The sequence below is a fragment of the Labrus mixtus genome, unplaced genomic scaffold (assembly GCF_963584025.1).
Source record: "Labrus mixtus unplaced genomic scaffold, fLabMix1.1 SCAFFOLD_72, whole genome shotgun sequence".
Classification (NCBI taxonomy): domain Eukaryota; kingdom Metazoa; phylum Chordata; class Actinopteri; order Labriformes; family Labridae; genus Labrus; species Labrus mixtus.
In genome coordinates, this window is record NW_026870160.1 from 52,501 (window position 1) to 67,595 (window position 15,095).

A 15,095-nucleotide genomic window follows, 5' to 3' on the forward strand; every position below is an offset into this window, starting at 1 on the left:
CCATACCACCCTGAACACGCCCGATCTCGTCCGATCTCGGAAGCTATGCAGGGTCGGGCCTGGTTAGTACTTAGATGGGAGACCGCCTGGGAATACCAGGTGCTGTAAGCTTTTTCATTTTTTTGATCATATGTTTTTTTTTATAATATAGAGACATATTCACATGTCCAAAAATTCAGCCAGAATCAAGGGCATGACATCTTTAAAAGGCCCCTTTCTGCACACAATAATGGCTTACGGCCATACCACCCTGAACACGCCCAATCTCGTCCGATCTCAGAAGCTAAGCAGGGTCGGGCCTGGTTAGTACTTGGATGGGAGACCGCCTGGGAATACCAGGTGCTGTAAGCTTTTTCATTTTGTTTGATCATATGTTTTTTTTTATCATATAGAGACATATTCACATGTCCAAAAATTCAGCCAGAATCAAGGGCATGACATCTTTAAAAGGCCCCTGTCTGCACACAATAATGGCTTACGGCCATACCACCCTGAACACGCCTGATCTCGTCCGATCTCGGAAGCTAAGCAGGGTAGGGCCTGGTTAGTACTTGGATGGGAGACCGCCTGGGAATACCAGGTGCTGTGAGTTTTTTCATTTATTTGATCATATGTTTTTTTTTTATCATAAAGAGACATATTCACATGTCCAAAAATTCAGCCAGAATCAAGGGCATGACATCTTTAAAAGGCCCCTTTCTGCACACAATAATGGCTTACGGCCATACCACCCTGAACAAACCTGATCTCGTCCGATCTCGGAGGCTAAGCGGGGTAGGGCCTGGTTAGTACTTGGATGGGAGACCGCCTGGGAATACCAGGTGCTGTAAGTTTTTTCATTTTTTTGATCATATGTTTTTTTTTGTCATATAGAGACATATTCACATGTCCAAAAATTCAGCCAGAATCAAGGGCATGACATCTTTAAAAGGCCCCTTTCTGCATACAATAATGGCTTACGGCCATACCACCCTGAACACGCCCGATCTCGGAAGCTAAGCAGGGTCGGGCCTGGTTAGTACTTGGATGGGAGACCGCTTGGGAATACCAGGTGCTGTAAGCTTTTTCATTTTTTTGATCATATGTTTTTTTTTATCACATAGAGACATATTCACATGTCCAAAAATTCAGCCAGAATCAAGGGCATGACATCTTTAAAAGGCCCCTCTCTGCACACAATAATGGCTTACGGCCATACCACCCTGAACACGCCTGATCTCGTCCGATCTCGGAAGCTAAGCAGGGTCGGGCCTGGTTAGTACTTGGATGGGAGACCGCCTGGGAATACCAGGTGCTGTAAGCTTTTTCATTTTTTTGATCATATGTTTTTTTTTATCATATAGAGACATATTCACATGTCCAAAAATTCAGCCAGAATCAAGGGCATGATATCTTTAAAAGGCCCCTTTCTGCACACAATAATGCCTTACGTCCATACCACCCTGAACACGCACGATCTCAGAAGCAAAGCAGGGTCGGGCCTGGTTAATACTTGGATGGGAGACCGCCTAGGAATACCAGGTGCTGTAAGCTTTTTCATTTTTTTGATCATATGTTTTTTTTTATCATAGAGAGACATATTCACATGTCCAAAAATTCAGCCAGAATCAAGGGCATGACATCTTTAAAAGGCCCCTGTCTGCACACAATAATGGCTTACGGCCATACCACCCTGAACACGCCTGATCTCGTCCGATCTCGGAAGCTAAGCAGGGTAGGGCCTGGTTAGTTCTTGGATGCGAGACCGCCTGGGAATACCAGGTGCTGTAAGTTTTTTCATTTTTTTGATCATATGTTTTTTTTTTATCATATAGAGACATATTCACATGTCCAAAAATTCAGCCAGAATCAAGGGCATGACATCTTTAAAAGGCCCCTTTCTGCACACAATAATGGCTTAAGGACATACCACCCTGAACTTGTCCGATCTCGGAAGCTAAGCAGCGTCTGGCCTGGTTAGTACTTGGATGGGAGACCGCCTGGGAATACCAGGTGCTGTAAGCTTTTTCATTTTTTTTGATCATATGTTCTTTTTTTATCATATAGAGACATATTCACATGTCCAAAAATTCAGCCAGAATCAAGGGCATGAGATCTTTAAAAGGCCCCTGTCTGCACACAATAACAGCTTACGGCCATACCACCCTGAACACGCCTGATCTCGTCCGATCTCGGAAGCTAAGCAGGGTCGGGCCTGGTTAGTACTTGGATGGGAGACCGCCTGGGAATACCAGGTGCTGTAAGCTTTTTCATTTTTTTGATCATATGTTTTTTTTTTTTATCATATAGAGACATATTCACATGTCCAAAAATTCAGCCAGAATCAAGGGCATAACATCTTTAAAAGGCCCCTGTCTGCACACAATAATGGCTTACGGCCATACCACCCTTAACACGCCCGATCTCGTCCCATCTCGGAAGCTAAGCAGGGTCGGGCCTGGTTAGTACTTGAATGGGAGACCGCCTGGGAATACCAGATGCTGTAAGCTTTTTTTATTTTTTTGATCATATGTTTTTTTTATCATAGAGAGACATATTCACATGTCCACAAATTCAGCCAGAATCAAGGGCATGACATCTTTAAAAGGCCCCTGTCTGCAAGCAATAATGGCTTACGGCCATACCACCCTGAACACGCACGATCTCAGAAGCAAAGCAGGGTCGGGCCTGGTTAATACTTGGATGGGAGACCGCCTAGGAATACCAGGTGCTGTAAGCTTTTTCATTTTTTTGATCATATGTTTTTTTTTATCATAGAGAGACATATTCACATGTCCAAAAATTCAGCCAGAATCAAGGGCATGACATCTTTAAAAGGCCCCTGTCTGCACACAATAATGGCTTACGGCCATACCACCCTGAACACGCCTGATCTCGTCCGATCTCGGAAGCTAAGCAGGGTAGGGCCTGGTTAGTTCTTGGATGCGAGACCGCCTGGGAATACCAGGTGCTGTAAGTTTTTTCATTTTTTTGATCATATGTTTTTTTTTTATCATATAGAGACATATTCACATGTCCAAAAATTCAGCCAGAATCAAGCGCATGACATATTTAAAAGGCCCCTTTCTGCACACAATAATGGCTTAAGGACATACCACCCTGAACTTGTCCGATCTCGGAAGCTAAGCAGCGTCTGGCCTGGTTAGTACTTGGATGGGAGACCGCCTGGGAATACCAGGTGCTGTAAGCTTTTTCATTTTTTTTGATCATATGTTCTTTTTTTATCATATAGAGACATATTCACATGTCCAAAAATTCAGCCAGAATCAAGGGCATGAGATCTTTAAAAGGCCCCTGTCTGCACACAATAACAGCTTACGGCCATACCACCCTGAACACGCCTGATCTAGTCCGATCTCGGAAGCTAAGCAGAGTCGGGCCTGGTTAGTACTTGGATGGGAGACCGCCTGGGAATACCAGGTGCTGTAAGCTTTTTCATTTTTTTGATCATATGTTTTTTTTTTTTATCATATAGAGACATATTCACATGTCCAAAAATTCAGCCAGAATCAAGGGCATAACATCTTTAAAAGTCCCCTGTCTGCACACAATAATGGCTTACGGCCATACCACCCTTAACACGCCCGATCTCGTCCCATCTCGGAAGCTAAGCAGGGTCGGGCCTGGTTAGTACTTGAATGGGAGACCGCCTGGGAATACCAGATGCTGTAAGCTTTTTTTATTTTTTTGATCATATGTTTTTTTTATCATAGAGAGACATATTCACATGTCCACAAATTCAGCCAGAATCAAGGGCATGACATCTTTAAAAGGCCCCTGTCTGCAAGCAATAATGGCTTACGGCCATACTACCCTGAACACGCCCGATCTCGGAAGCTAAGCAGGGTCGGGCCTGGTTAGTACTTGGATGGGAGACCACCTGGGAATACCAGGTGCTGTAAGCTTTTTCATTTTTTTGATCATATGTTTTTTTTTTTATCATATAGAGACATATTCACATGTCCAAAAATTCAGCCAGAATCAAGGGCATAACATCTTTAAAAGGCCCCTGTCTGCACACAATAATGGCTTACGGCCATACCACCCTTAACACGCCCGATCTCATCCCATCTCGGAAGCTAAGCAGGGTCGGGCCTGGTTAATACTTGGATGGGAGACCGCCTGGGAATACCAGATGCTGTAAGCTTTTCTTATTTTTTTGATCATATGTTTTTTTTATCATAGAGAGACATATTCACATGTCCACAAATTCAGCCAGAATCAAGGGCATGACATCTTTAAAAGGCCCCTGTCTGCACACAATAATGGCTTACGGCCATAACACCCTGAACACGCCCGATCTCGTCCGATCTCGGAAGCTAAGCAGGGTCGGGCCTGGTTAGTACTTCGATGGGAGACCACCTTGGAATACCAGGTGCTGTAAGCTTTTTCATTTTTTTGATCATATGTTTTTTTTTATCATATAAAGACATATTCACATGTCCAAAAATTCAGCCAGAATCAAGGGCATGACATCTTTAAAAGGCCCCTGTCTGCACACAATAATGGCTTATGGCCATACCACCCTGAACACGCTTGATCTTGTCCGATCTCGGAAGCTAAGCAGGGTAGGGACTGGTTAGTACTTGGATGGGAGACCGCCTGGGAATACCAGGTGCTGTAAGCTTTTTCATTTTTTTGATCATATGTTTTTTTTTTATCATATAGAGACATATTCACATGTCCAAAAATTCAGCCAGAATCAAGGGCATGACATCTTTAAAAGGCCCCTTTCTGCATACAATAATGGCTTACGGCCATACCACCCTGAACACGCCCGATCTCGGAAGCTAAGCAGGGCCGGGCCTGGTTAGTACTTGGATGGGAGACCGCCTGGGAATACCAGGTGCTGTAAGCTTTTTAATTTTTTTTGATCATATGATTTTTTTTTATCATATAGAGACATATTCACATGTCCAAAAATTCAACCAGAATCAAGGGCATGACATCTTTAAAAGGCCCCTTTCTGCACACAATAATGGCTTACAGTCAAACCACCCTGAACTCGTCCGTTCTCGTCCGATCTCGGAAACTAAGCAGGGTCGGGCCTCGTTAGTACTTGGATGGGAGACCGCCTGGGAATACCAGGTGCTGTAAGCTTTTTAATTTTTTTTGATCATATGATTTTTTTTTATCATATAGAGACATATTCACATGTCCAAAAATTCAGCCAGAATCAAGGGCATGACATCTTTAAAAGGCCCCTTTCTGCACACAATAATGGCTTACGGCCAAACCACCCTGAACTCGTCCAATCTTGGAAGCTAAGCAGGGTCGGGCCTGGTTAGTACTTGGATGGGAGACCGCCTGGGAATACCAGGTGCTGTAAGCTTTTTCATTTTTTTGATCATGTTTTTTTTTATCATATAGAGACATATTCACATGTCCAAAAATTCAGCCAGAATCAAGGGCATGACATCTTTAAAAGGCCCCTCTCTGCACACAATAATGGCTTACGGCCATACCACCCTGAACACGCCTGATCTCGTCCGATCTCGGAAGCTAAGCAGGGTTGGGCCTGGTTAGTACTTGGATGGGAGACCGCCTGGGAATACCAGGTGCTGTAAGCTTTTTCATTTTTTTGATCATATGTTTTTTTTTATCATATAGAGACATATTCACATGTCCAAAAATTCAGCCAGAATCAAGGGCATGATATCTTTAAAAGGCCCCTTTCTGCACACAATAATGCCTTACGTCCATACCACCCTGATCTCGTCCGATCTCAGAAGCTAAGCAGGGTCGGGCCTGGTTAATACTTGGACGGGAGACCGCCTAGGAATACCAGGTGCTGTAAGCTTTTTCATTTTTTTGATCATATGTTTTTTTTTATCATAGAGAGACATATTCACATGTCCAAAAATTCAGCCAGAATCAAGGGCATGACATCTTTAAAAGGCCCCTTTCTGCACACAATAATGCCTTACGGCCATACCACCCTGTACTCGTCTGATCTCGGAAGCTAAGCAGGGTTGGGCCTGGTTAGTACTTGTATGGGAGACCGACTGGGAATACCAGGTGCTGTAAGCTTTTTCATTTTTTTTGATCATATGTTTTTTTTTTATCATATAGAGACATATTCACATGTCCAAAAATTCAGCCAGAATCAAGGGCATGACATCTTTAAAAGGCCCCTGTCTGCACACAATAATGGCTTACGGCCATACCACCCTGAACACGCCTGATCTAGTCCGATCTCGGAAGCTAAGCAGGGTAGGACCTGGTTAGTACTTGGATGGGAGACCGCCTGGGAATACCAGGTGCTGTGAGTTTTTTCATTTTTTTGATCATATGTTTTTTTTTTATCATATAGAGACATATTCACATGTCCAAAAATTCAGCCAGAATCAAGGGCATGATATCTTTAAAAGGCCCCTTTCTGCACACAGTAACGCCTTACGTCCATACCACCCTGAACTCGTCCGATCTCAGAAGCAAAGCAGGGTCGGGCCTGGTTAATACTTGGATGGGAGACCGCCTAGGAATACCAGGTGCTGTAAGCTTTTTCATTTTTTTGATCATATGTTTTTTTTTTATCATATAGAGACATATTCACATGTCCAAAAATTCATCCAGAATCAAGGGCATGACATCTTTAAAAGGCCCCTTTCTGCACACAATAATGGCTTACGGCCAAACCACCCTGAACTCGTCCGATCTTGGAAGCTAAGCAGGGTCGGGCCTGGTTAATACTTGGATGGGAGACCGCCTGGGAATACCAGATGCTGTAAGCTTTTCTTATTTTTTTGATCATATGTTTTTTTTATCATAGAGAAACATATTCACATGTCCACAAATTCAGCCAGAATCAAGGGCATGACATCTTTAAAAGGCCCCTTTCTGCACACAACAATGGCTTACGGCCATAACACCCTGAACACGCCCGATCTCGTCCGATCTCGGAAGCTAAGCAGGGTCGGGCCTGGTTAGTACTTGGATGGGAGACCGCCTGGGAATACCAGGTGCTGTAAGCTTTTTCATTTTTTTGATCATATGTTTTTTTTTATCATATAGAGACATATTCACATGTCCAAAAATTCAGCCAGAATCAAGGGCATGATATCTTTAAAAGGCCCCTTTCTGCACACAATAATGCCTTACGTCCATACCACCCTGAACACGCCCGATCTCAGAAGCAAAGCAGGGTCGGGCCTGGTTAATACTTGGATGGGAGACCGCCTAGGAATACCAGGTGCTGTAAGCTTTTTCATTTTTTTGATCATATGTTTTTTTTTATCATAGAGAGACATATTCACATGTCCAAAAATTCAGCCAGAATCAAGGGCATGACATCTTTAAAAGGCCCCTGTCTGCACACAATAATGGCTTACGGCCATACCACCCTGAACACGCCTGATCTCGTCCGATCTCGGAAGCTAAGCAGGGTAGGGCCTGGTTAGTTCTTGGATGCGAGACCGCCTGGGAATACCAGGTGCTGTAAGTTTTTTCATTTTTTTGATCATATGTTTTTTTTTTATCATATAGAGACATATTCACATGTCCAAAAATTCAGCCAGAATCAAGGGCATGACATCTTTAAAAGGCCCCTTTCTGCACACAATAATGGCTTAAGGACATACCACCCTGAACTTGTCCGATCTCGGAAGCTAAGCAGCGTCTGGCCTGGTTAGTACTTGGATTGGAGACCGCCTGGGAATACCAGGTGCTGTAAGCTTTTTCATTTTTTTTGATCATATGTTCTTTTTTTATCATATAGAGACATATTCACATGTCCAAAAATTCAGCCAGAATCAAGGGCATGAGATCTTTAAAAGGCCCCTGTCTGCACACAATAACAGCTTACGGCCATACCACCCTGAACACGCCTGATCTCGTCCGATCTCGGAAACTAAGCAGGGTCGGGCCTGGTTAGTACTTGGATGGGAGACCGCCTGGGAATACCAGGTGCTGTAAGCTTTTTCATTTTTTTGATCATATGTTTTTTTTTTTTATCATATAGAGACATATTCACATGTCCAAAAATTCAGCCAGAATCAAGGGCATAACATCTTTAAAAGGCCCCTGTCTGCACACAATAATGGCTTACGGCCATACCACCCTTAACACGCCCGATCTCGTCCCATCTCGGAAGCTAAGCAGGGTCGGGCCTGGTTAGTACTTGAATGGGAGACCGCCTGGGAATACCAGATGCTGTAAGCTTTTTTTATTTTTTTGATCATATGTTTTTTTTATCATAGAGAGACATATTCACATGTCCACAAATTCAGCCAGAATCAAGGGCATGACATCTTTAAAAGGCCCCTTTCTGCACACAATAACAGCGTACGGCCATACCACCCTTAACACGCCCGATCTCGTCCGATCTCGGAAACTAAGTAGGGTCGGGCCTGGTTAGTACTTGGATGGGAGACCACCTGGGAATACCAGGTGCTGTAAGCGTTTTCATTTTTTTGATCATATGTTTTTTTTTATCATATAGAGACATATTCACATGTCCAAAAATTCAGCCAGAATCAAGGGCATAACATCTTTAAAAGGCCCCTGTCTGCACACAATAATGGCTTACGGCCATACCACCCTTAACACGCCCGATCTCGTCCCATCTCGGAAGCTAAGCAGGGTCGGGCCTGGTTAGTACTTGAATGGGAGACCGCCTGGGAATACCAGATGCTGTAAGCTTTTTTTATTTTTTTGATCATATGTTTTTTTTATCATAGAGAGACATATTCACATGTCCACAAATTCAGCCAGAATCAAGGGAATGACATCTTTAAAAGGCCCCTGTCTGCACACAATAATGGCTTACGGCCATACCACCCTGAACACGCCCGATCTCGGAAGCTAAGCAGGGTCGGGCCTGGTTAGGACTTGGATGGGAGACCACCTGGAATACCAGGTGCTGTAAGCTTTTTCATTTTTTTGATCATATGTTTTTTTTTTTATCATATAGAGACATATTCACATGTCCAAAAATTCAGCCAGAATCAAGTGCATGACATCTTTAAAAGGCCCCTGTCTGCACACAATAATGGCTTATGGCCATACCACCCTGAACACGCTTGATCTCGTCCGATCTCTGAAGCTAAGCAGGGTAGGGCCTGGTTAGTACTTGGATGTGAGACCGCCTGGGAAGACCAGGTGCTGTAAGCTTTTTCATTTTTTTGATCATATGTTTTTTTTTTATCATATAGAGACATATTCACATGTCCAGAAATTCAGCCAGACTCAAGGGCATGACATCTTTAAAAGGCCCCTTTCTGCACACAATAACAGCTTACGGCCATACCACCCTTAACACGCCCGATCTCGTCCGATCTCGGAAACTAAGTAGGGTCGTGCTTGGTTAGTACTTGGATGGGAGACCGCCTGGGAATACCAGATGCTGTAAGCTTTTTTATTTTTTTGATCATATGTTTTTTTTGTTTTATCATATAGAGACATATTCACATGTCCAGAAATTCAGCCAGAATCAAGGGCATGACATCTTTAAAAGGCCCCTTTCTGCACACAATAACAGCTTACGGCCATACCACCCTTAACACGCCCGATCTCGTCCGATCTCGGAAACTAAGTAGGGTCGGGCCTGGTTAGTACTTGGATGGGAGACCACCTGGGAATACCAGGTGCTGTAAGCGTTTTCATTTTTTTGATCATATGTTTTTTTTTATCATATAGAGACATATTCACATGTCCAAAAATTCAGCCAGAATCAAGGGCATGACATCTTTTAAAGGCCCCTGTCTGCACACAATAATGGCTTATGGCCATACCACCCTGAACACGCCTGATCTCGTCCGATCTCGGAAGCCAAGCAGGGTAGGGCCTGGTTAGTACTTGGATGGGAGACCGCCTGGGAATACCAGGTGCTGTAAGCTTTTTCATTTTTTTGATCATATGTTTTTTTTTTTATCATATAGAGACATATTCACATGTCCACAAATTCAGCCAGAATCAAGGGCATGACATATTTAAAATGCCCCTTTTTGCACACAATAACAGCTTACGGCCATACCACCCTTAACACGACCGATCTCGTCCGATCTCGGAAACTAAGTAGGGTCGTGCCTGGTTAGTACTTGGATGGGAGACCGCCTGGGAATACCAGATGCTGTAAAAGCTTTTTCATTTTTTTTGATCATATGTTTTTTTTATCATATAGAGACATATTCACATGTCCAAAAATTCAGCCAGAATCAAGGGCATGACATATTTAAAAGGCCCCTTTTTGCACACAATAACGGCTTACGGCCATACCACCCTTAACACGACCGATCTCGTCCGATCTCGGAAACTAAGTAGGGTCGTGCCTGGTTAGTACTTGGATGGGAGACCGCCTGGGAATACCAGATGCTGTAAAAGCTTTTTCATTTTTTTTGATCATATGTTTTTTTTATCATATAGAGACATATTCACATGTCCAAAAATTCAGCCAGAATCAAGGGCATGACATCTTTAAAAGGCCCCTGTCTGCACACAATAATGGCTTACGGCCATACCACCCTGAACACGCCCGATCTCGGAAGCTAAGCAAGGTCAGGCCTGGTTAGTACTTGGATGGGAGACCGCCTGGGAATACCAGGTGCTGTAAGCTTTTTCATTTTTTTTGATCATATGTTCTTTTTTTATCATATAGAGACATATTCACATGTCCACAAATTCAGCCAGAATCAAGGGCATGACATCTTTAAAAGGCCCCTGTCTGCACACAATAATGGCTTACGGCCATACCACCCTGAACACGCCCGATCTCGTCCGATCTCGGAAGCTAAGCAGGGTCGGGCCTGGATAGTACTTGGATGGGAGACCACCTGGGAATACCAGGTGCTGTAAGCGTTTTCATTTTTTTGATCATGTGTTTTTTTTTATCATATAGAGACATATTCACATATCCAAAAATTCAGCCAGAATCAAGGGCATGACATCTTTAAAAGGCCCCTGTCTGCACACAATAATGGCTTACGGCCATACCACCCTGAACACGCCCGATCTCGGAAGCTAAGCAAGGTCAGGCCTGGTTAGTACTTGGATGGGAGACCGCCTGGGAATACCAGGTGCTGTAAGCTTTTTCATTTTTTTTGATCATATGTTCTTTTTTTATCATATAGAGACATATTCACATGTCCACAAATTCAGCCAGAATCAAGGGCATGACATCTTTAAAAGGCCCCTGTCTGCACACAATAATGGCTTACGGCCATACCACCCTGAACACAACCCGATCTCGTCCGATCTCGGAAGCTAAGCAGGGTCGGGCCTGGATAGTACTTGGATGGGAGACCACCTGGGAATACCAGGTGCTGTAAGCGTTTTCATTTTTTTGATCATATATTTTTTTTTATCATATAGAGACATATTCACATGTCCAAAAATTCAGCCAGAATCAAGGGCATGACATCTTTAAAAGGCCCCTTTCTGCACACAATAATGGCTTACGGCCATACCACCCTGAACACGCCCGATCTCGTCTGATCTCGGAAGCTAAGCAGGGTCGGGCCTGGTTAGTACTTGGATGGGAGACCTCCTGGGAATACCAGGTGCTGTAAGCTTTTTCATTTTTTTTGATCATATGTTTTTTTTATCATATAGAGACATATTCACATGTCCAAAAATTCAGCCAGAATCAAGGGCATGACATCTTTAAAAGGCCCCTCTCTGCACACAATAATGGCTTACAGCCATACCACCCTGAACACGCCTGATCTCGTCCGATCTCGGAAGCTAAGCCGGGTAGGGCCTGGTTAGTACTTGGATGGGAGACCGCCTGGGAATATCAGGTGCTGTAAGTTTTTTCATTTTTTTGATCATATGTTTTTTTTTTAACATATAGAGACATATTCACATGTCCAAAAATTCAGCCAGAATCAAGGGCATGACATCTTTAAAAGGCGCCTTTCTGCATACAATAATGGCTTACGGCCAAACCACCCTGAACACGCCCGATCTCGTCTGATCTCGGAAGCTAAGCAGGGTCGGGCCTGGTTAGTACTTGGATGGGAGACCGCCTGGGAATACCAGGTGCTGTAAGCTTTTTCATTTTTTTTGATCATATGTTTTTTTTATCATATAGAGACATATTCACATGTCCAAAAATTCAGCCAGAATCAAGGGCATGACATCTTTAAAAGGCCCCTGTCTGCACACAATAATGGCTTACGGCCATACCACCCTGAACACGCCCGATCTCGGAAGCTAAGCAAGGTCAGGCCTGGTTAGTACTTGGATGGGAGACCGCCTGGGAATACCAGGTGCTGTAAGCTTTTTCATTTTTTTGATCATATGTTTTTTTTTTTTCATATAGAGACATATTCACATGTCCAAAAATTCAGCCAGAATCAAGGGCATGACATCTTTAAAAGGCCCCTTTCTTCACACAATAATGACTTATGGCCATACCACCCTGAACACGCCCGATCTCGTCCGATCTCGGAAGCTAAGCAGGGTCGGGCCTGGTTAGTACTTGGATGGGAGACCGCCTGGGAATACCAGGTGCTATAAGCTTTTTCATTTTTTTGATCATATGTTTTTTTTTTTTCATATAGAGACATATTCACATGTCCAAAAATTCAGCCAGAATCAAGGGCATGACATCTTTAAAAGGCCCCTTTCTGCACACAATAATGGCTTATGGCCATACCACCCTGAACAAGCCCGATCTCGTCTGATCTCGGAAGCTAAGCAGGGTCGGGCCTGGTTAGTACTTGGATGGGAGACCGCCTGGGAATACCAGGTGCTGTAAGTTTTTTCATTTTTTTGATCATATGTTTTTTTTTTATCATATAGAGACATATTCACATGTCCAAAAATTCAGCCAGAATCAAGGGAATGACATCTTTAAGGCCCATTTCTGCACACAATAATGGCTTACGGCCATACCACCCTGAACTCGTCCGATCTCGGAAGCTAAGCAGGGTCGGGCCTGGTTAGTACTTAGATGGGAGACCGCCTGGGAATACCAGGTGCTGTAAGCTTTTTCATTTTTTTGATCATATGTTTTTTTTTATCATATAGAGACATATTCACATGTCCAAAAATTCAGCCAGAATCAAGGGCATGACATCTTTAAAAGGCCCCTTTCTGCACACAATAATGGCTTACGGCCATACAACCCTGAACTCGTCCGATATCAGAAGGTAAGCAGGGTCGGGCCAGGTTAGTACTTGGATGGGAGACAGCCTGGGAATACCAGGTGCTGTAAGCTTCTTCATTTTTTTGATCATATGTTTTTTTTTTTATCATATAGACACATATTCACATGTCAAAAAATTAAGCCAGAATCAAGAGCATGACATCTTTAAAAGGCCCCTTTCTGCACACAATAATGGCTTATGGCCATACCACCCTGAACTCGTCCGATCTTGGAAGCTAAGCAGGGTGGGGCCTGGTTAGTACTTGAATGGGAGACCGCCTGGGAATACCAGGTGCTGTAAGCTTTTTCATTTTTTTGATCATATGTTTTTTTTTATCATATAGAGACATATTCACATGTCCAAAAATTCAGCCAGAATCAAGGGCATGACATCTTTAAAAGGCCCCTTTCTGCACACAATAATGGCTTACGGCCATACCACCCTGAACTCGTCAGATCTTGGAATCTAAGCAGGGTTGGGCCTGGTTAGTACTTGGATGGGAGACCGCCTGGGAATACCAGGTGCTGTAAGCGTTTTCATTTTTTTGATCATATGTTTTTTTTTATCATATAGAGACATATTCACATGTCCAAAAATTCAGCCAGAATCAAGGGCATGACATCTTTTAAAGGCCCCTGTCTGCACACAATAATGGCTTATGGCCATACCACCCTGAACACGCCTGATCTCGTCCGATCTCGGAAGCCAAGCAGGGTAGGGCCTGGTTAGTACTTGGATGGGAGACCGCCTGGGAATACCAGGTGCTGTAAGCTTTTTCATTTTTTTGATCATATGTTTTTTTTTTTATCATATAGAGACATATTCACATGTCCACAAATTCAGCCAGAATCAAGGGCATGACATATTTAAAATGCCCCTTTTTGCACACAATAACAGCTTACGGCCATACCACCCTTAACACGACCGATCTCGTCCGATCTCGGAAACTAAGTAGGGTCGTGCCTGGTTAGTACTTGGATGGGAGACCTCCTGGGAATACCAGATGCTGTAAAAGCTTTTTCATTTTTTTTGATCATATGTTTTTTTTATCATATAGAGACATATTCACATGTCCAAAAATTCAGCCAGAATCAAGGGCATGACATATTTAAAAGGCCCCTTTTTGCACACAATAACGGCTTACGGCCATACCACCCTGAACACGCCCGATCTCGGAAGCTAAGCAAGGTCAGGCCTGGTTAGTACTTGGATGGGAGACCGCCTGGGAATACCAGGTGCTGTAAGCTTTTTCATTTTTTTGATCATATGTTTTTTTTTTTTCATATAGAGACATATTCACATGTCCAAAAATTCAGCCAGAATCAAGGGCATGACATCTTTAAAAGGCCCCTTTCTTCACACAATAATGACTTATGGCCATACCACCCTGAACACGCCCGATCTCGTCCGATCTCGGAAGCTAAGCAGGGTCGGGCCTGGTTAGTACTTGGATGGGAGACCGCCTGGGAATACCAGGTGCTATAAGCTTTTTCATTTTTTTGATCATATGTTTTTTTTTTTTCATATAGAGACATATTCACATGTCCAAAAATTCAGCCAGAATCAAGGGCATGACATCTTTAAAAGGCCCCTTTCTGCACACAATAATGGCTTATGGCCATACCACCCTGAACAAGCCCGATCTCGTCTGATCTCGGAAGCTAAGCAGGGTCGGGCCTGGTTAGTACTTGGATGGGAGACCGCCTGGGAATACCAGGTGCTGTAAGTTTTTTCATTTTTTTGATCATATGTTTTTTTTTTATCATATAGAGACATATTCACATGTCCAAAAATTCAGCCAGAATCAAGGGAATGACATCTTTAAGGCCCATTTCTGCACACAATAATGGCTTACGGCCATACCACCCTGAACTCGTCCGATCTCGGAAGCTAAGCAGGGTCGGGCCTGGTTAGTACTTAGATGGGAGACCGCCTGGGAATACCAGGTGCTGTAAGCTTCTTCATTTTTTTGATCATATGTTTTTTTTTTATCATATAGACACATAT

At 43.4% G+C, this 15,095-nt stretch overlaps 35 non-coding genes and 25 pseudogenes across 35 annotated transcripts in view; all 60 read left to right on the forward strand.

Annotated features, from left to right (window-relative positions):
- The window catches only part of LOC132965172 (5S ribosomal RNA), a 119-nt gene extending 8 nt beyond the window's left edge, over positions 1-111 (forward strand). Inside the window, exon 1 of the ribosomal RNA XR_009669804.1 lies at positions 1-111. This exon is cut by the window's left edge and continues 8 nt beyond it. This is a non-coding gene — a ribosomal RNA (5S ribosomal RNA).
- Positions 112-232: 121 nt separating this feature from the next.
- Positions 233-351, forward strand: LOC132965239 (5S ribosomal RNA). The gene has a single exon (XR_009669868.1). It is a non-coding gene; the product is annotated as a 5S ribosomal RNA (ribosomal RNA).
- Positions 352-473: 122 nt separating this feature from the next.
- Positions 474-592, forward strand: LOC132965146 (5S ribosomal RNA). The gene has a single exon (XR_009669780.1). It is a non-coding gene; the product is annotated as a 5S ribosomal RNA (ribosomal RNA).
- Positions 593-714: 122 nt separating this feature from the next.
- Positions 715-833, forward strand: LOC132965287 (5S ribosomal RNA). The gene has a single exon (XR_009669913.1). It is a non-coding gene; the product is annotated as a 5S ribosomal RNA (ribosomal RNA).
- Positions 834-954: 121 nt separating this feature from the next.
- On the forward strand, positions 955-1,063 carry LOC132965421 (5S ribosomal RNA; annotated as a pseudogene).
- A 121-nt stretch (positions 1,064-1,184) lies between these two features.
- Positions 1,185-1,303, forward strand: LOC132964732 (5S ribosomal RNA). The gene has a single exon (XR_009669661.1). It is a non-coding gene; the product is annotated as a 5S ribosomal RNA (ribosomal RNA).
- A 121-nt stretch (positions 1,304-1,424) lies between these two features.
- Positions 1,425-1,533, forward strand: LOC132965043 (5S ribosomal RNA; annotated as a pseudogene).
- A 121-nt stretch (positions 1,534-1,654) lies between these two features.
- LOC132965371 (5S ribosomal RNA) lies at positions 1,655-1,773 on the forward strand. The gene has a single exon (XR_009669992.1). It is a non-coding gene; the product is annotated as a 5S ribosomal RNA (ribosomal RNA).
- A 354-nt stretch (positions 1,774-2,127) lies between these two features.
- On the forward strand, positions 2,128-2,246 carry LOC132964743 (5S ribosomal RNA). The gene has a single exon (XR_009669662.1). It is a non-coding gene; the product is annotated as a 5S ribosomal RNA (ribosomal RNA).
- A 124-nt stretch (positions 2,247-2,370) lies between these two features.
- Positions 2,371-2,489, forward strand: LOC132965412 (5S ribosomal RNA). Its single transcript, XR_009670027.1, has one exon. It is a non-coding gene; the product is annotated as a 5S ribosomal RNA (ribosomal RNA).
- Positions 2,490-2,610: 121 nt separating this feature from the next.
- On the forward strand, positions 2,611-2,719 carry LOC132964925 (5S ribosomal RNA; annotated as a pseudogene).
- Positions 2,720-2,840: 121 nt separating this feature from the next.
- On the forward strand, positions 2,841-2,959 carry LOC132965372 (5S ribosomal RNA). Its single transcript, XR_009669993.1, has one exon. It is a non-coding gene; the product is annotated as a 5S ribosomal RNA (ribosomal RNA).
- Positions 2,960-3,313: 354 nt separating this feature from the next.
- Positions 3,314-3,432, forward strand: LOC132965285 (5S ribosomal RNA). Its single transcript, XR_009669911.1, has one exon. It is a non-coding gene; the product is annotated as a 5S ribosomal RNA (ribosomal RNA).
- A 124-nt stretch (positions 3,433-3,556) lies between these two features.
- On the forward strand, positions 3,557-3,675 carry LOC132965413 (5S ribosomal RNA). Its single transcript, XR_009670028.1, has one exon. It is a non-coding gene; the product is annotated as a 5S ribosomal RNA (ribosomal RNA).
- A 121-nt stretch (positions 3,676-3,796) lies between these two features.
- On the forward strand, positions 3,797-3,905 carry LOC132965445 (5S ribosomal RNA; annotated as a pseudogene).
- Positions 3,906-4,028: 123 nt separating this feature from the next.
- Positions 4,029-4,147, forward strand: LOC132965438 (5S ribosomal RNA). The gene has a single exon (XR_009670039.1). It is a non-coding gene; the product is annotated as a 5S ribosomal RNA (ribosomal RNA).
- A 121-nt stretch (positions 4,148-4,268) lies between these two features.
- On the forward strand, positions 4,269-4,387 carry LOC132965225 (5S ribosomal RNA). The gene has a single exon (XR_009669855.1). It is a non-coding gene; the product is annotated as a 5S ribosomal RNA (ribosomal RNA).
- A 121-nt stretch (positions 4,388-4,508) lies between these two features.
- Positions 4,509-4,627, forward strand: LOC132965383 (5S ribosomal RNA). Its single transcript, XR_009670003.1, has one exon. It is a non-coding gene; the product is annotated as a 5S ribosomal RNA (ribosomal RNA).
- Positions 4,628-4,749: 122 nt separating this feature from the next.
- LOC132965422 (5S ribosomal RNA) lies at positions 4,750-4,858 on the forward strand (annotated as a pseudogene).
- Positions 4,859-4,981: 123 nt separating this feature from the next.
- On the forward strand, positions 4,982-5,100 carry LOC132964722 (5S ribosomal RNA; annotated as a pseudogene).
- A 123-nt stretch (positions 5,101-5,223) lies between these two features.
- LOC132964736 (5S ribosomal RNA) lies at positions 5,224-5,332 on the forward strand (annotated as a pseudogene).
- Positions 5,333-5,451: 119 nt separating this feature from the next.
- Positions 5,452-5,570, forward strand: LOC132965363 (5S ribosomal RNA). Its single transcript, XR_009669985.1, has one exon. It is a non-coding gene; the product is annotated as a 5S ribosomal RNA (ribosomal RNA).
- Positions 5,571-5,921: 351 nt separating this feature from the next.
- Positions 5,922-6,030, forward strand: LOC132964909 (5S ribosomal RNA; annotated as a pseudogene).
- Positions 6,031-6,153: 123 nt separating this feature from the next.
- Positions 6,154-6,272, forward strand: LOC132965329 (5S ribosomal RNA). Its single transcript, XR_009669953.1, has one exon. It is a non-coding gene; the product is annotated as a 5S ribosomal RNA (ribosomal RNA).
- A 122-nt stretch (positions 6,273-6,394) lies between these two features.
- On the forward strand, positions 6,395-6,503 carry LOC132965049 (5S ribosomal RNA; annotated as a pseudogene).
- A 122-nt stretch (positions 6,504-6,625) lies between these two features.
- Positions 6,626-6,734, forward strand: LOC132964984 (5S ribosomal RNA; annotated as a pseudogene).
- A 121-nt stretch (positions 6,735-6,855) lies between these two features.
- On the forward strand, positions 6,856-6,974 carry LOC132965136 (5S ribosomal RNA). Its single transcript, XR_009669770.1, has one exon. It is a non-coding gene; the product is annotated as a 5S ribosomal RNA (ribosomal RNA).
- A 121-nt stretch (positions 6,975-7,095) lies between these two features.
- On the forward strand, positions 7,096-7,204 carry LOC132964998 (5S ribosomal RNA; annotated as a pseudogene).
- A 121-nt stretch (positions 7,205-7,325) lies between these two features.
- Positions 7,326-7,444, forward strand: LOC132965373 (5S ribosomal RNA). Its single transcript, XR_009669994.1, has one exon. It is a non-coding gene; the product is annotated as a 5S ribosomal RNA (ribosomal RNA).
- Positions 7,445-7,798: 354 nt separating this feature from the next.
- Positions 7,799-7,917, forward strand: LOC132965185 (5S ribosomal RNA). Its single transcript, XR_009669815.1, has one exon. It is a non-coding gene; the product is annotated as a 5S ribosomal RNA (ribosomal RNA).
- A 124-nt stretch (positions 7,918-8,041) lies between these two features.
- On the forward strand, positions 8,042-8,160 carry LOC132965414 (5S ribosomal RNA). The gene has a single exon (XR_009670029.1). It is a non-coding gene; the product is annotated as a 5S ribosomal RNA (ribosomal RNA).
- Positions 8,161-8,281: 121 nt separating this feature from the next.
- On the forward strand, positions 8,282-8,400 carry LOC132965330 (5S ribosomal RNA). Its single transcript, XR_009669954.1, has one exon. It is a non-coding gene; the product is annotated as a 5S ribosomal RNA (ribosomal RNA).
- Positions 8,401-8,521: 121 nt separating this feature from the next.
- Positions 8,522-8,640, forward strand: LOC132965415 (5S ribosomal RNA). Its single transcript, XR_009670030.1, has one exon. It is a non-coding gene; the product is annotated as a 5S ribosomal RNA (ribosomal RNA).
- Positions 8,641-8,761: 121 nt separating this feature from the next.
- Positions 8,762-8,869, forward strand: LOC132964731 (5S ribosomal RNA; annotated as a pseudogene).
- Positions 8,870-8,992: 123 nt separating this feature from the next.
- Positions 8,993-9,111, forward strand: LOC132965314 (5S ribosomal RNA). Its single transcript, XR_009669939.1, has one exon. It is a non-coding gene; the product is annotated as a 5S ribosomal RNA (ribosomal RNA).
- A 122-nt stretch (positions 9,112-9,233) lies between these two features.
- On the forward strand, positions 9,234-9,352 carry LOC132965480 (5S ribosomal RNA; annotated as a pseudogene).
- Positions 9,353-9,477: 125 nt separating this feature from the next.
- LOC132965227 (5S ribosomal RNA) lies at positions 9,478-9,596 on the forward strand. Its single transcript, XR_009669856.1, has one exon. It is a non-coding gene; the product is annotated as a 5S ribosomal RNA (ribosomal RNA).
- A 121-nt stretch (positions 9,597-9,717) lies between these two features.
- LOC132965138 (5S ribosomal RNA) lies at positions 9,718-9,836 on the forward strand. Its single transcript, XR_009669772.1, has one exon. It is a non-coding gene; the product is annotated as a 5S ribosomal RNA (ribosomal RNA).
- Positions 9,837-9,959: 123 nt separating this feature from the next.
- On the forward strand, positions 9,960-10,078 carry LOC132964858 (5S ribosomal RNA; annotated as a pseudogene).
- Positions 10,079-10,201: 123 nt separating this feature from the next.
- On the forward strand, positions 10,202-10,320 carry LOC132964859 (5S ribosomal RNA; annotated as a pseudogene).
- A 123-nt stretch (positions 10,321-10,443) lies between these two features.
- LOC132965541 (5S ribosomal RNA) lies at positions 10,444-10,552 on the forward strand (annotated as a pseudogene).
- A 123-nt stretch (positions 10,553-10,675) lies between these two features.
- Positions 10,676-10,794, forward strand: LOC132965408 (5S ribosomal RNA). Its single transcript, XR_009670024.1, has one exon. It is a non-coding gene; the product is annotated as a 5S ribosomal RNA (ribosomal RNA).
- A 121-nt stretch (positions 10,795-10,915) lies between these two features.
- On the forward strand, positions 10,916-11,024 carry LOC132965542 (5S ribosomal RNA; annotated as a pseudogene).
- A 123-nt stretch (positions 11,025-11,147) lies between these two features.
- On the forward strand, positions 11,148-11,267 carry LOC132965115 (5S ribosomal RNA). The gene has a single exon (XR_009669750.1). It is a non-coding gene; the product is annotated as a 5S ribosomal RNA (ribosomal RNA).
- A 121-nt stretch (positions 11,268-11,388) lies between these two features.
- Positions 11,389-11,507, forward strand: LOC132965222 (5S ribosomal RNA). The gene has a single exon (XR_009669852.1). It is a non-coding gene; the product is annotated as a 5S ribosomal RNA (ribosomal RNA).
- A 121-nt stretch (positions 11,508-11,628) lies between these two features.
- On the forward strand, positions 11,629-11,747 carry LOC132965243 (5S ribosomal RNA). Its single transcript, XR_009669871.1, has one exon. It is a non-coding gene; the product is annotated as a 5S ribosomal RNA (ribosomal RNA).
- Positions 11,748-11,869: 122 nt separating this feature from the next.
- On the forward strand, positions 11,870-11,988 carry LOC132964944 (5S ribosomal RNA). Its single transcript, XR_009669682.1, has one exon. It is a non-coding gene; the product is annotated as a 5S ribosomal RNA (ribosomal RNA).
- Positions 11,989-12,109: 121 nt separating this feature from the next.
- Positions 12,110-12,218, forward strand: LOC132964704 (5S ribosomal RNA; annotated as a pseudogene).
- Positions 12,219-12,340: 122 nt separating this feature from the next.
- On the forward strand, positions 12,341-12,459 carry LOC132965075 (5S ribosomal RNA). The gene has a single exon (XR_009669711.1). It is a non-coding gene; the product is annotated as a 5S ribosomal RNA (ribosomal RNA).
- A 122-nt stretch (positions 12,460-12,581) lies between these two features.
- LOC132965209 (5S ribosomal RNA) lies at positions 12,582-12,700 on the forward strand. The gene has a single exon (XR_009669839.1). It is a non-coding gene; the product is annotated as a 5S ribosomal RNA (ribosomal RNA).
- A 120-nt stretch (positions 12,701-12,820) lies between these two features.
- Positions 12,821-12,929, forward strand: LOC132965516 (5S ribosomal RNA; annotated as a pseudogene).
- A 121-nt stretch (positions 12,930-13,050) lies between these two features.
- On the forward strand, positions 13,051-13,159 carry LOC132965012 (5S ribosomal RNA; annotated as a pseudogene).
- Positions 13,160-13,282: 123 nt separating this feature from the next.
- On the forward strand, positions 13,283-13,391 carry LOC132964801 (5S ribosomal RNA; annotated as a pseudogene).
- Positions 13,392-13,512: 121 nt separating this feature from the next.
- LOC132964927 (5S ribosomal RNA) lies at positions 13,513-13,621 on the forward strand (annotated as a pseudogene).
- Positions 13,622-13,742: 121 nt separating this feature from the next.
- LOC132965139 (5S ribosomal RNA) lies at positions 13,743-13,861 on the forward strand. Its single transcript, XR_009669773.1, has one exon. It is a non-coding gene; the product is annotated as a 5S ribosomal RNA (ribosomal RNA).
- Positions 13,862-13,984: 123 nt separating this feature from the next.
- On the forward strand, positions 13,985-14,103 carry LOC132964840 (5S ribosomal RNA; annotated as a pseudogene).
- A 123-nt stretch (positions 14,104-14,226) lies between these two features.
- Positions 14,227-14,335, forward strand: LOC132964705 (5S ribosomal RNA; annotated as a pseudogene).
- Positions 14,336-14,457: 122 nt separating this feature from the next.
- Positions 14,458-14,576, forward strand: LOC132965076 (5S ribosomal RNA). The gene has a single exon (XR_009669712.1). It is a non-coding gene; the product is annotated as a 5S ribosomal RNA (ribosomal RNA).
- Positions 14,577-14,698: 122 nt separating this feature from the next.
- Positions 14,699-14,817, forward strand: LOC132965210 (5S ribosomal RNA). Its single transcript, XR_009669840.1, has one exon. It is a non-coding gene; the product is annotated as a 5S ribosomal RNA (ribosomal RNA).
- Positions 14,818-14,937: 120 nt separating this feature from the next.
- On the forward strand, positions 14,938-15,046 carry LOC132965517 (5S ribosomal RNA; annotated as a pseudogene).
- Positions 15,047-15,095: the final 49 nt, after the last annotated feature.